Raw genomic sequence first — 13,906 nt, forward strand, 5'->3', positions numbered from 1 at the left:
TTGTTATTTTATTCTAATTGGTTGAACTTTCTGAAGATTAAATATTCAGGTGTCTTCAATAATGTATAATCTATCACTGTTGTCCTATCTCATCGGACTGCTCCATTAGACATTAAAATCTAATAAGGAATTGAATTTCATTTAAACCACATCATTTTATTGTTAAAAATTTGAAGTAGCAGAGTGTGATCTCTTCACACACACACACACACACACACACACACACACAACACACACACAAGATCAAAGTGCATATCTATCCTTTAAGTCTCAGATCCATAGTAGGATCTTACATTATTATTTGGATAATGTATTATAAACTGACTCTTTTTTTTCAACCCACAAGAGAAGTTGACACCTCTGAATTACTGAGCAATCATTGATCAACAACCAGCATGGCCTCTTAAAGCCCATAACAGCTAATGGGAAGTGAGGGGCAAGGCTACAGTGTTAGGGATTTAAAAATGTCAAGCTACACTAATAATTCATGCATCTTGGAACCATAAAGCCAGAGGCACGTCAATAGCAATGGCAAGCTCTTTGGAAAACAGGGAGAATTAACATCTTGTGTGTTAACTTTGAGAGAATACCACGGAACTTTGGTAAATCGTTTCCCCCAGCCAATGAGGCTGCCGATGCGCGTGCATTATGTCTTGCTGTTACCTATTATGCCTCCCAGACATATGCCTTCCAACTACAAGGCTACGCATGCTGTTGGCTGACAAAGGGCCTGACACGCCGTAATAGCAAAACGTGTGGGCAATAAAAAGGGAAGCAGAAAATAAATATCAATCCTTGAGCAAGTCGAGTGTGCCAGGGGATACAGGCGATTGCACATGCAGAAAGCACAGAAAGGACGTTGGGAGAGCAAAGGGCATCACAAGGGAGGAGGCATGTTCATCATAACAAAACTTACTTAGATGTTTTATCCTTTTACATTTCTAATTACATGACGGTCTATTTTAGAAATCACACTTAGAAGTGAGACTGCAATTCTGCGCTTGCAAAGCTGCAAGCTCTCCAGAAATTAACCTTTTCTCTTCCCCCATTGTCATCAGATTTGAAAGACGCTTCAAGAAAACAGCTGCATTAGAAGACCAAGGGAGTTCCGGGAACAAGATAAGAAGGGTATTTTGTTTTATCGAACGTGTTATTTATTACTTCTTGGGGATCTAAAACCGTGACTGTGACTGGTTACCAGTTAAGTCCCGACCAAAAAAGAAAACTTTAGATCTCCCTTTAATGAGGTTAAAAATATGTTTACGCTGATCTTGATTTAGGAACGCAAGTCTATTTCTAACTTATCAATGGGGTCCTGGCTCTTAAATGTAATATTTGAATCAAATGCCCAGGGGCTTTGAATGGCATCTACCAACGCATTAGAAGGAGTTGATAAATTCCTTGATATGAGTTCGGTACTTTAACAAAGGGCGTTTTGTATACTGTGACAAAATCACGACAAAACATAAGGAGTGTCTTGTTACAAAGGGACTGGCTATACATTATTTAAGACTTCCATTCGGAGACTGCAAATGCAGTACACATACGGAGTAGCTACTACTTAACAGAAATTGATTCTGTTTTTATGGAATTGTCCATAATGAGGAAAAAAATCATCTGCAAATAATAATTAAGGGGTAATATAACTTAAGCTTCAGAAAATAGAATAAAATATGTATCCAGAAGCAGTGAGGCTGATTAAAAAAAGACAGATCACTTCAATCCAATTCATACCTATATTTTACAGCTACTAATAAAGTGGAGCAATTTTAAATTCATTTAAAGTCCTTTCTGAAGAAAAGGGAAGAAAAAAAGAAAAGAAATATCTATCAGTTGCATCAAAAATGGTTTGACTCAGTTGAAGTCCCAGCCTGATTTAGGAAAATTGGATTTTACTCATCTTCTATTGACTTTTAGCAAATTTAAAACTGTCGCTATCTGCTGATTCTGCTTATCCACAAATTCAAAATGTCCAAATAATTTGCATATCACTGAAAAATGACTGCTTTAGCACATTGTATATATTAAGCAGCACTCTTTTGTGGCGTCCACAGCTAGCTGACTACAAAAAGAACACTTTGACATCATTCTTTCTTTCGAGCACACAATGAAGTCTCATATTTTTTTTAGTCAGCAGCAACCTATTGACTGAGAAATAAAACCATTTCTCATTTCCTTTCTGATTTTTAAATGATCTCAGTTGTTCTCTGTTTGTAGTTTTTAATAAAACTAACTAGTATTGGGCAGTTTAATACACTATAAGGGTTATTTTTAGAGTACCAATATTTCATTTTAGCAGCCTGTGGAAACTGGTTTTATTTCTTAGGTTACTTTTAAAAATTCTATCTGGCAATACATTATTCAGCTTCTATTATCCCTAAAGCCATGTATATATAGTATGTTTATATATAATACATAACTATGCATACATTTTATATTTGCATATATAATATGCAAACATATTTATATATAATATATTAGCACTTGTGAGCATTAATCTCCTCAATATGCTTTATTACTGTTTTCTCTGTGTGTAAAATTTGTATATTATATATGATGTGTACGTATGATGTCTGTGTGTGCCTGTATGTGTGAATACGTGTGTGTGCGTGCGTGTGTGTGTGTGTGTGCGTGCGTGTGTGCGTGCGTTTGTGCGTGTGTGTGTGCCTGCGTGTGTATGTGTGCGTGTGTGTGTGTGCGTGTGTGTGTGCGTGTGTGTGTGCGTGTGTGTGCGCGTGTGTATGTGCATGTGTGTGTGCATGTGTGTGTGTGTGCGTGTGTGTGTGTGCGTGTGTGTGTGCGTGCGTGTGTGTGTGTGCGTGTGTGTGTGTGCGTGCGTGTGTGTGTGTGCGTGTGTGTGTGCGTGTGTGCGTGCGTGTGTGTGTGTGCGTGCGTGTGTGTGTGTGCGTGCGTGTGTGTGTGTGATGCATTTGTGGAGGTTAGATGATGATTTGGGGTGTTATTTCAGTTTCCGCCTTTTTTGACACAGCATTGCGTAACTAGCATGTATCCTGTCCAGCTGATCCCCCGCTTCCGTGCATTCTCCTATCTTTGCCTCCCATCTCCAACTAGGACAACTGGGATTACAGATGGATGTCATCACTCTCAGCTTTGTGCCACAGAGCCATTTCCCAAGAACATTTCCTTTATTTATTCATTGAGCATTTTTCCGAACTTCCCACAGTGCTTGAAACACTCAGACTGAGCTGAACTAACTTCATACCCGTTAACTTAAAACAATTTATTCTTAAAAAAAAAAATCAGAGCTGTATCTATTCAACTTAATGGTGATGAAATCCTTAGATGAGGTATTTATCCTGAGCAGCACCATCCCGTACATTTCTTTTCCTCTCACATGCCTTTCTATCTGACCGAGACTGAACAGTTATGCCTGCTTCCAAGTTATTCCTGTTAATTACGACGATCCATCCATCTCTGTAGTCAGGGGTTCGGGCTATAGAGCAGAGTACAGTCCCTCTTAGCATGAAGGCCAAAAGCCTTTAACAGCTCCAAGGCTCAGCTCTGAGATATCCTCCAGGAAACATTCACTCCTGCAGATTCCCTAACACACACACACACACACACACACACACACACACACACACACACACAAGTTCTCCGAAGACAGTAGTACTTGGAAAGATGCATTTAAATGACATGTTGAGAATATCTTCACAGGAAAAAACATAACCTTTTAACAGATTTGATACAATATAGATGTACAAATGATGAGTTATTTTCTTAGTATGTTCACATTTTAGAGATTTATTTATTAAGCTCCTAGCTAACTTACAAAAATGGAACACTAGGGGTTGGGGATTTAGCTCAGTGGTAGAGTGCTTGCCCAGCAAGGGCAGGGCCCTGGGTTCGGTCCCCAGCTCCGAAAAAAAAAAGAAAAAAAGAAACAAAAATGGAACACTGACATTTCTACTGGATGGGAAGTCACACACTGTAATTATTAGCTGTAATTATCACCAGATTATCAAATACAACCCAATTCGTCATCATGGAGTGAATGATGGAATGCTCTGGAGCAGGGACAATCTGGTAGTGTTTTCTCCTGTCAGACAGGAACGCATGGCCTAAAGAATGACACTCTTTCACCACAGGGAAGTGACTCTCTCTGTGCCTTTGATTTTATGTGTCTGTGGACGTGTGTAAAAATCTGAAGAGATTCAGAAGAAGAAACTAACCCAGCTTAGATCTGCAAGACGGTCGTGCATTTTCAATGTAATTAAATGGAAATGCATGCAAATACTTGTGTGCATCTACATACATATTAATGATTTCTCAAAATCATACGATCTATTTTTAAAGATTATTTTCAATTGTTTCTTATTATTCCTTTAAAAATGACACATTATATGAGCAACAATAATTTAATTCTTTTTAATATTATTGTTTTCATTGGGGGATGATACAATTTAATTCCTAATTTAAATCCTGTTGCTTACTTGATATTTTAATATCATCTGTCAATATAATCTCCCATCAGTATTCTAGCACTCCTTTTTGGTAAATGCCTGCAATTAGGTTGTATTGCCTGAAACCACACACTTTTCGGCCCTTGGTCATTCTGCTAACTTGATCTTCCTGAGGGTTTTGTTAGTTGATTCCCACTCTGAGTTCTAGAGAGTGGATCTCACTGAGCTCATGTTAGTTGTAGATTCTAATTCCAGCAAAACATAGATGAATGAGAAGCCAACAAGTCACACGTGTGTTCTTTAAATATGCAGCACTCATAGATGCAAAGGAAAAAGCAAATAAGCACTAGAGATAAGGCCTTTCACCATATGGCAGGAGGCTGCAGATGACTTTCCCAGCTACAGTTTCTCACTAATAAATGAATAACTAGAATCCAAGGGATTTCAGTGACAGAAAACCCTGGAGGTTTTACATAGAACATCCTTGGACTGCATTTCCAAAACAACTTATATTTCTTGGAGTAGAAAGAAAAAACAAATTACCCAAATCATAGCCCAGAACGGAAAGTTTTTATTGAGTACCTTTAAAATATGGGAGTTATATAAAAAACGGTCTTCGAAGTTTATATATGAAGCAATTTCCCTACTAGGTGACTAAGGACAACAAAAATCTTCTTTCACATTATAGAAAGAATTTCAGATGTGACAGTGATGATTATCTTTTCGTAATTGATCTTCAAGCCCAAAACAGTTTTCTAAGAAGTTCCTGAGTGATTTGGAACTTCACACAATTATGCTTGTACTTAAAAAACATGCATCTTAAATTCATTTTGCCTAAGTTTATGAAGAGAAGCCATTTTGAATAGATAATAAAATAAAATGATAGGACTGCAAATTATTAGTCATGTGTTATTACCTTTTAGTCAACTCATGTATTGTCTATAAATATGTCTGCTAATGTGTATGAATTAAGCAAGTGAGTGGAGGAATGAAATTGGGTGATATTTACTAACTACATCTCAGTGAAAGCTTATATAGACTAAATTAACCTGATGCTAAAAGAAGTTAATTTAGATTGATTGGTAAAATAGAAATAGAAAAAATTGGATCCCACCGACTACCTTGAACAGGAGTATTAATAGTTAATAGTGCCGTTAGCTGATGATGACTTGACTTTGGAAAAAGCAAAGTTATATGACATTATTTAAAAATGTGATCAATTAGCATTTCATAATCAATGATTACTGGAAGGATCATAACCCATTGTGTAATTCATACTAACCTAAAATTTCAAAACTGCTTGAGAGAAAATATTTGAAAGTATTCTCAACATAAACTTGACCGCATAATTTTTTTCAGAGTGAAATGCTTTTGTGTATGTTACTTGGAAATCCATTTTCTGGTTAAACATTTAGTGCTCACATTAGCAGAATGACTATTTCCCCAAATCTATTTGAATTCAGGATTTATTTGCTTGTGAATTTTGAAAGCATTTGAGAGAAGAATACTTCTCAGACACTAGATGAGAAAGCTCTACTTTGCCATGCATTTATTTTTCTCTTGAATACAATATAATAACAGTGAGTATATATATATATATATATATATCCTCTGCTTAATAATTTCTAGACATTTACTATGTTTGTATCAATTTGATGTTTTCACTAAGAGGTTTATGAATATTAAACACACAAGGACCAAATAAGGAGTTAATGTTATAATTGCTATCAAGGAAAATGTTCACTATGTGAGACCATAAGTAAATAATTTTGTGAGTCCTGAGTTTACAAAATAATGGATATATGAGCATCTTTTTTTCCCTAAGGATGATAAATCCCCATTATGTATTCTTCTGATACACAAAACATAAGGTAGTAATAAGGGACGTGTACCCTGAAACAAAAAGTTTCCCCAAAACTTGCCATGGTTTGTCTAGGAACTATAAATTTCTAATGTACTTCAGTAAGTTCCTCGGAAAAGATTTGGTGGTGAACAGTTACCCATAAATCATTGCAAGGAAAGAGTTTCCATTAGGAAGTATGAGACAAGATTAAAACAGAGACTGAAGGAACACCCATTCAGAGCCTGCCCCACATGTGGCCCATATATATACAGCCACCCAATTAGACAAGATGGATGAAGCAAAGAAGTGCAGACTGACAGGAGCCGGATGTAGATCGCTCCTGAGAGAAACAGCCAGAATACAGCAAATACAGAGGCGAATGCCAGCAGCAAACCACTGAACTGAGAATAGGACCCCCACTGAAGGAATCAGAGAAAGAACTGGAAGAGCTTGGAGGGGCTCGAGACCCCATATGTACAACAATGCCAAGCAACCAGAGCTTCCAGGGACTAAGCCACTACCTAAAGACTATACATGGACTGACCCTGGACTCTGACCTCATAGGTAGCAATGAATATCCTAGTAAGAGCACCAGTGGAAGGGGAAGCCCTGGGTCCTGCTAAGACTGAACCCCCAGTGAACTAGACTGGTGGGGGGAGGGCGGCAATGGGGGGAGGGTTGGGAGGGGAACACCGATAAGAAAGGGGAGGGGGGAGGGGGATGTTTGCCCAGAAACCGGGAAAGGGAATAACACTCGAAATGTATATAAGAAATACTCAAGTTAATAAAAAAAAAAGAAGAATAAGGGAAATGGAAGGAGGGAAAGTAGTAGAATGTAGAGACTTAAATCTGTGTCTGTATCTTTTGATATTCCTCCATGAGCTGGATGGAGTCAATTTCATCTCTTCCTGGAATGTGGAATAGATTAGGAATTTGTACCAGGAACACAATGCATCATGAATAATGGTCCTATAGATAAGAAAAAAAAAAAAGGAAGTATGAGACAAATGGTCACAGCTAGGGTATTTTTCACACAAATTGTGACCCAATTTCACACTATTGTTAAGGTCCCAAAAGCTCAATGGGTTTTTACAATACCGGATTGGCTCTTAGTCTTGAACAGATGAGAAGGGACTGTGTCAGTGTAGAAGCAATGAGACAATCTGCCCAACTGAGAGTATTATGTAAGTATCAACAAGATAATGTCCTCCGAAAACATACAAAGGTTATGGATGATGCAAAAGAACTTGGAGTTCAGCTGTAGGTCATGCATGTACAGCTGACTTTGCAGAACTGTGTCAAAACTTCTGGACTTTGGTTGTTTGTCAAAGCTTTTGAAAGAGATAAAATGGCCTAACTCTATTGTGAAGAGAAAAATATGTTTATTTGTTTGTTTGTCTGTTTTAAATAAGGCAGAGTTGGTTTGTTCTTGTTGCTTCCAATTGTTCACCATTGGAAAATAGTCAAAACTCCAGAGCAATAGAACAAGTTGATTGGTTGTCATTTGATAGTGAGGACCGGGCCACCCAATAGTGGCTATAGAGCTAGTTACTCTGAGTCTCTATTAAGCCTCTGCACAGAAGGTAGAAAGAAAGAGTGAAGTTGCTTCACAACTAAAGACACTAAAGCTTCATATAACAACTTCTAGACAGGAAGAATTGTGAAACTTAAAGTCTGTATAACAACTCTGATACTCAATGATCCCTGCCTTCATTCTCTGCATCTTTCTACCTCTGTTCATTGCACCCTAATCACTTTTAAGGCTTTAACCTCAGAGTTGAATTAGAATTCTGTGTTAAAGATTGTCATCAAAATACGTAGATTAGAAGAAAGCCCTAAGACTTATCTTTAAAAAAATAGATATAGCATATTAAGATGAAATAGATATGGGGCATAAGAATGCCATTGCTATCTTTCTCCTGAGTCCACCATGGCTATTTTACTTAGGTAAAGTGTCTTCAAATTCAACTTGCGGAGGTAGCTTGGTCTTCCTGCCATCCTAGCATTTGAGACAAAGAGGCAGGAGGATCAAGAGCCCAAGTCCACCAGAAGCTTTTTCAGTGAGCTTAAATCCAACTCGGGCTACATGAAACCCTGTTTCAAAACAAATCAACAAAATCCTTAAATATAACAACCAGAAAGAAATTCAATCAGCTACTTCAACTCTATTTTTCACTGAGGAAACCCAAGTCCATGAGAACAATGTCACATATCAACTGCCTTTATTTGTGCCTTAAAGCTCAAATATTTGTGTCATAACCTCAGAAACATTAGGGACAATCTTTTTTAGTCAACGATCAAAATATACAAGATGGAAATATCTTCTCCTAAAATTGACACTCAAGGAAATAAGACAGCAAACTTACAGTGCTTTTAGAATTACTCTTTTTGAATATACGCGGGCTAGACCTAGGCCTCCCTGCACACATTTTGCAGTTAAGTAGTTTGGTCTTCATGTGTGTCCTAAATAATTGAGTGGGGGCTATCCCAAAACCTGTTGCTGCCTGTAAGTGGGATATATTCTTGAATTTGGACTGCCATATCTGTTCTCAGTGGTAGATGATGCACCTAGCTTTACAGAGTACTTGATGTGCCAGGGTTGTGGGCTACTCAGAGGGCCCACACCTGCTCAAAGGAGAGAGGAAGGAAGGATGAAGGAAGGATTGTAGGAGGAGGTGACCAGGATGGGGCCAGTGAGCAGGATATAAAGTGAATAATTAAAAGAAACATGAATTGAAAAAGAATTACTCTCTTTTCTCCCTCTTTAAATTTACTAAAAATGTTTTGTTAAAATAACTTAAAAACAAAAGTCACTATATGGCGATATAATCAGACCCAAAACCAGTCGTCTCAATTGATTTAATTACGGTGAGAATAGCTGTCCTAAAGCTATGAAACTACAAATTTGATTTTACACTTTCATTATTAACTATATTTATATTAGCATTTTTATCACCAAAAGATAAAAAAATCCATGACCAAGTTAGAACTGGAAAGACCTCTGCAGCCTTTTTAATGATTCACATGCCAGCTACCTTGTTCTTTCCTTCCTCTTTATCTGTTTGGATCACAGTTATTACAGGCTTGTGTTGGAGAGAAGGCAGAACACGTTTTAAAAATTTCTTTCTGAGTTTGCGACTTCGACAATATACATTTGTTTTCCCTCTAATGTTGCTTCAGCTGTCTTTAGGACTGAATAGTATCATTTTACGTGTGCTATATAAAACAGGGTTTCACAGTTGCTATGCTAGCTTACTCCAAAGCGCTTAAACAGGCTGCAGACGCAGCAGTGACTGTGATGCCTGTGGTTCTCTGGGTTTGGGGCCCTAGCTTCCCTCCACTCTCCGTGGCTGATAGGAACAGTTAGCATGTCATAGAGATCTGCGTATTTGCAGGGCTGAGGACGTCGCTCAGGTGATAGCTGCTCACCCCCCAGACATTATTTCCAGTGTTTTGTCCCCCGCAAGAGATAAGACTACGTAGGACGGTATACGACTGTAGTCCTACCTCTTAGGAAGAGAGTCAGGAGGATCAGCAGTACAAGGTCAGCTTCGAACTCATGGCGACTTTGAGGCTGGTTGCATTACTTGAGTCCCTGTCTTGAAAACAAGTAAAACACCATTTTCAATGAAGTTTGCAATGTGTAAAATGTCAGAACTTGGGGGCTGTGCAGTGTGTAAAGTTGGAAATCATCTGACTTCTCTTTTCAATTCACCAATCACAGATATATTTGCATGATACAGTTATTTTCTGAAGATCCCAGAAATATGACAAAAAAAACCAAGGTTTTGGTTTGTTTGGGCTTTTTTGTTTTTGTTTTTGTTTTGGGGTGTGTTTTGTTTTGTTTTGTTTTGTTTTACTAATCATTCCATTCATTTACATCTCAAATGATACCCCACTTTCCGATTACCACTCCACAAAACCCCATCCCACATCCACCCTCTACTCCCTCCTGTTTGACTCTAGGTGGGTGCTCCCCTATTTTGAGACAAAGGCTCCCTGTGTAGTCCTAGCTGGCCAGGAAGTTAACATGGAGACCAGGTTGGCCTTGAACTCACAGAGATATACTTATCTCTGTCTTTAGGGTGCTAATCTTGAGAGCCTGTTTGGAGGTTCTAGCAGGGGAGCACAGCTACCCGTATACCCTTGACCGAAGACTGGTCCTACTCTACTGGGGAAGGTCGTCCTCTTCGAACGAACGACCTAGCATGAAGCTTCGCGAGGACGCACATGGAGAGGCGAGGGAGGAAGGGGACACCTGCCTAGCCACCCAGATCAGCCGAATCAACCCCGGCGATCAATGAGGTGACAGATGTCGCAGCCAGATCGCCCTCACATTCTAGGATGCTGATCTTAAGGTGTCCACCATCACACCCAAGAAACGATTACATGCTTTCTATCTTGTGCACACCACGCCTGGTGTTTAGTAAACTCTTCACTAATCTGATAAAAACGGAAGAAAATGTTTATTTTGACATCTAGATTTTGATCTTTTGAAGGCCAGTTGAACAACTCATGGACATTTAAACCACTGCTAATAAGAACATTTTTTTCTGTTTTCGTTTTTTTTCCAACTACAGATCTGTGTAGAAATTTGAACCAAAAAAAAAAAAGTCAATATACTACGGAAATGTCCAGAATAACTTTTGTTTCTTAATTTACATTTAATAATATTTCTTTCAACCTTTGGAAATACAGAAACTACAATCGGCTTCTTCACTCATAACATTTTTAATTTTTAAATTTTAATTAAAAATTTTCAGTTTTCCAAAGTGAATAGCCATAAGCTATTTTTTCTTGTAAACTGTTTTACTTTAAATGCAAACAAAAAAGGCATATTTCATTCACAACATTGCTATTTTGTATCTGTATAATTTATATATAAAACTTACATCAGTATAATTTACTATCCTTGCTTTTAACTTAGGAAGGTTTTGTGTTTAATGAAATCCCCTGGAAAAGCTGAGGAATTTGGTTTTGAATAATTACCATACTTTGCTCTGTAAAGTGGGACTAGTAATAGAATTAGGGAAAAAAAAGTCTAAGAAATACATTTTCACTTCTATGCTGTATTAGAAAACAGTGGAGACACTCTTATCTCTTGTTTATCGTTTTACAGACTTATTAGTGTAAAATGTTGAAAACTTCCATTTTGCTAGAAGCACATTTTTTAGAAGTAATCACAAGTACCTGGGAACTCTATTTCTTAATGTCCAGTAAGAAACAGATACATTACACTATAATTGTAACATAAATAGTAAGTGTAAAGTGCTCTAACCTTATTTAGGCTGTCACTTCATTTCATGACTAAAGAAGTAGAAGCTACTGTAACAATTTCGTTGCACAGAAAAACAAGTCTTAAATAGGTTGGGTAATGTGTCCATGGTTTAATTGCTAATAAGTGAATTTGAAAGTCAGTTCATCTAATAGCCAAAACATATGGGGTTTTGGTTTGTCGTCTGTGCCTCCATAGTTTGAAATGTAGATTAGAAATGTCAAGGTGGGCAAAAATAAATCCCTGATGAAGAAGATAAAAAGTATATTACATTTCCACTTGAAATAATAGGATGTTTCACCGTCAGGCACTCGCAGCTGGGTCTCGCATGAACTCTCTGTGTAAGCACATAGAAAGCTTCCATGAGGGGAGAAGAAAGCCTTAGAATCTGAACCCACATTTTACATCTTCAGAGGATGCGGGAGCTTTTTTCAGTTTTCCATCAGACTGAAATATCTGGACATTTACTTTCAGCCAGGATGATGATAGCCCTTTAGGGATAATCGTTCTCATTTTGCACCAGCACCTCATGGCTATAAAAATAATTCTTCAGCCACTGAAGAGACAAGCATAGTGAGCTGCTGCAAATCAACAGCACAAAGGCAAAGTGTGTGGGTGTAGCCACTGCTGTGCCCTGCCACCTAGAGCTGCGCCTGCTCCATAGGAGACAGTCAGTAGAGCACCAGATACGAATAAACTAACTTGGGGAATTGGGTAAGGCACAATCTCCTTTGGCATTGCCGAAATTTAACCATAACTGCCTCTAGCTGGTGACCCCTGCAGCCAGTCCTTTGCTCTCAGACCCTTCTGGTCTTCACTCACTTAAATCTCATGTCGTGCATCTGCTCCTGCACACTTCTAGGGGCTTCCAATAGTCATATCCCCACGGCGTAGTGAAAGGAGACCATGTCTTATGACACAGTCTCCCAGGTCAAACAGCCACCTGATGTTGGCTCCTATTTTCAGAGAGTTCAAAAAACCTTCCTCTATGTGGAGATCCAGGAGAGCAATTGCTTAAGGAAATAAAGATTTCTTTTTCTTACCTTCTTTTGAAAATTGAGTTTCTAAAAATGTTCATGTAAAACAATAAACAATCGTGGCTCACAAATTACTTTTTGGGGAAGTAAGTGGAAGATGCTTTCCCAAAGCGCCGTCTCTGCTCCACGAGACACATCTGTGACACGCTGGCACTCTTGCATCGCCTTTGCACAGTGGTTCTGGTGGCCATTTCCTTTATTCTTGCCCGCAGCGTTTGCTCAATAGCACATAATTAACAGCTTTTTGAAGCAGGGGGAACGAAACAACCCAATACTAAACTAAAAACCTGAAAGAGCTATGATGGGGGAAGCTACATCAGGTTATAGATTAACAATAGGATAGGGGGTACTGAGAAACTAAAGCAGGTATGGGGCCTGACCAGGTCCCAGTATTGCCGCGATCATGATGATGCCGGGCATGGTATGGTAGTGGCCCATCGCTGATTTCAAGTCACTTCCAGTAAAAAGGCTGTTTTTGAACAAGAGAACTTGCCACACCAAAGTCCATGATGGTAGGAAGAAAAAGTGCACATATATATCTCCTTCACTCAGCTTCACTAAATGACCAAATTAGGAGAGCCCATAAGTGTCAAGCATTAACTCGTGCCATTCTCTCCTTAAAAGTGTTAAAAAAGAAACAGGTACACATGTTTACTCCTGAGCTGGTGAGACAAACATATACAGAATTAAAAAGGTTCTAAAGTTGCTTGCTTTCTGGGGTCCCCTTAGTAAGAGAATCAAAATTATTTAAAGATGATTATATTATGATATTCAACAGAAAATTCACAGATTTGCTATTAAAAACTACCAACTACCATTACATTAGCAAAACCATTGTGCTTAATGTATTAGTAATATTTACATAGGAACATAATGAATAAACAAGCTGCTGAGAGATGACAGTCGTTTCTTGCATAGTCTTTTGTAAGTTGTGGAGTGCTTTTTTACATTTATTTCCAGCCCATTGTCCATAAAGTGGAATGACAGGTTATATTATATGTGACAACCCACAGGAACATCTAGCTGCAACAAGAAAATTAAATTGACAGCAAACAAAGGGATTTCCCAAAAAACATTATTTACATTGTTAACCCTTGATGTGAATTGCCTTTCCACGCTGCCCTATTGAAGCCTCTTTATTCCTGGATATTTGATCACACTGTGAACTCTGAGATCGTGTTATTTACTGAAAACACCTGTTTCTAATTGTGATGTGGCCCAGCCCTCATCACACACATTTAATCCCAAACAACAAAGGTAAAATTAGTATTAAGAGGAAGCACCCATGTTTGAAAGTGATGTCTGAATGAGTGGCAGACAAAATGAT

General features: G+C 38.3%; 1 long non-coding RNA gene across 2 annotated transcripts in view; it reads left to right on the plus strand.

Moving 5' to 3' along the window:
* Positions 1-13,906, plus strand: part of LOC120100931 (uncharacterized) — a 113,285-nt gene that overhangs the window by 41,361 nt on the left and 58,018 nt on the right. Inside the window, exon 4 of one of the 2 annotated variants that reach the window (XR_010064398.1) lies at positions 1,059-1,128. The exons of the other annotated variant lie outside the window; for it this stretch is intronic. This is a non-coding gene — a long non-coding RNA (uncharacterized LOC120100931). The remainder of the gene's footprint in view (positions 1-1,058; positions 1,129-13,906) is intronic. 2 annotated transcript variants of the gene reach the window in all.

Source organism: Rattus norvegicus, chromosome 2 (genome assembly GCF_036323735.1).
Source record: "Rattus norvegicus strain BN/NHsdMcwi chromosome 2, GRCr8, whole genome shotgun sequence".
In the NCBI taxonomy this organism is placed as follows: Eukaryota; Metazoa; Chordata; class Mammalia; order Rodentia; family Muridae; genus Rattus; species Rattus norvegicus.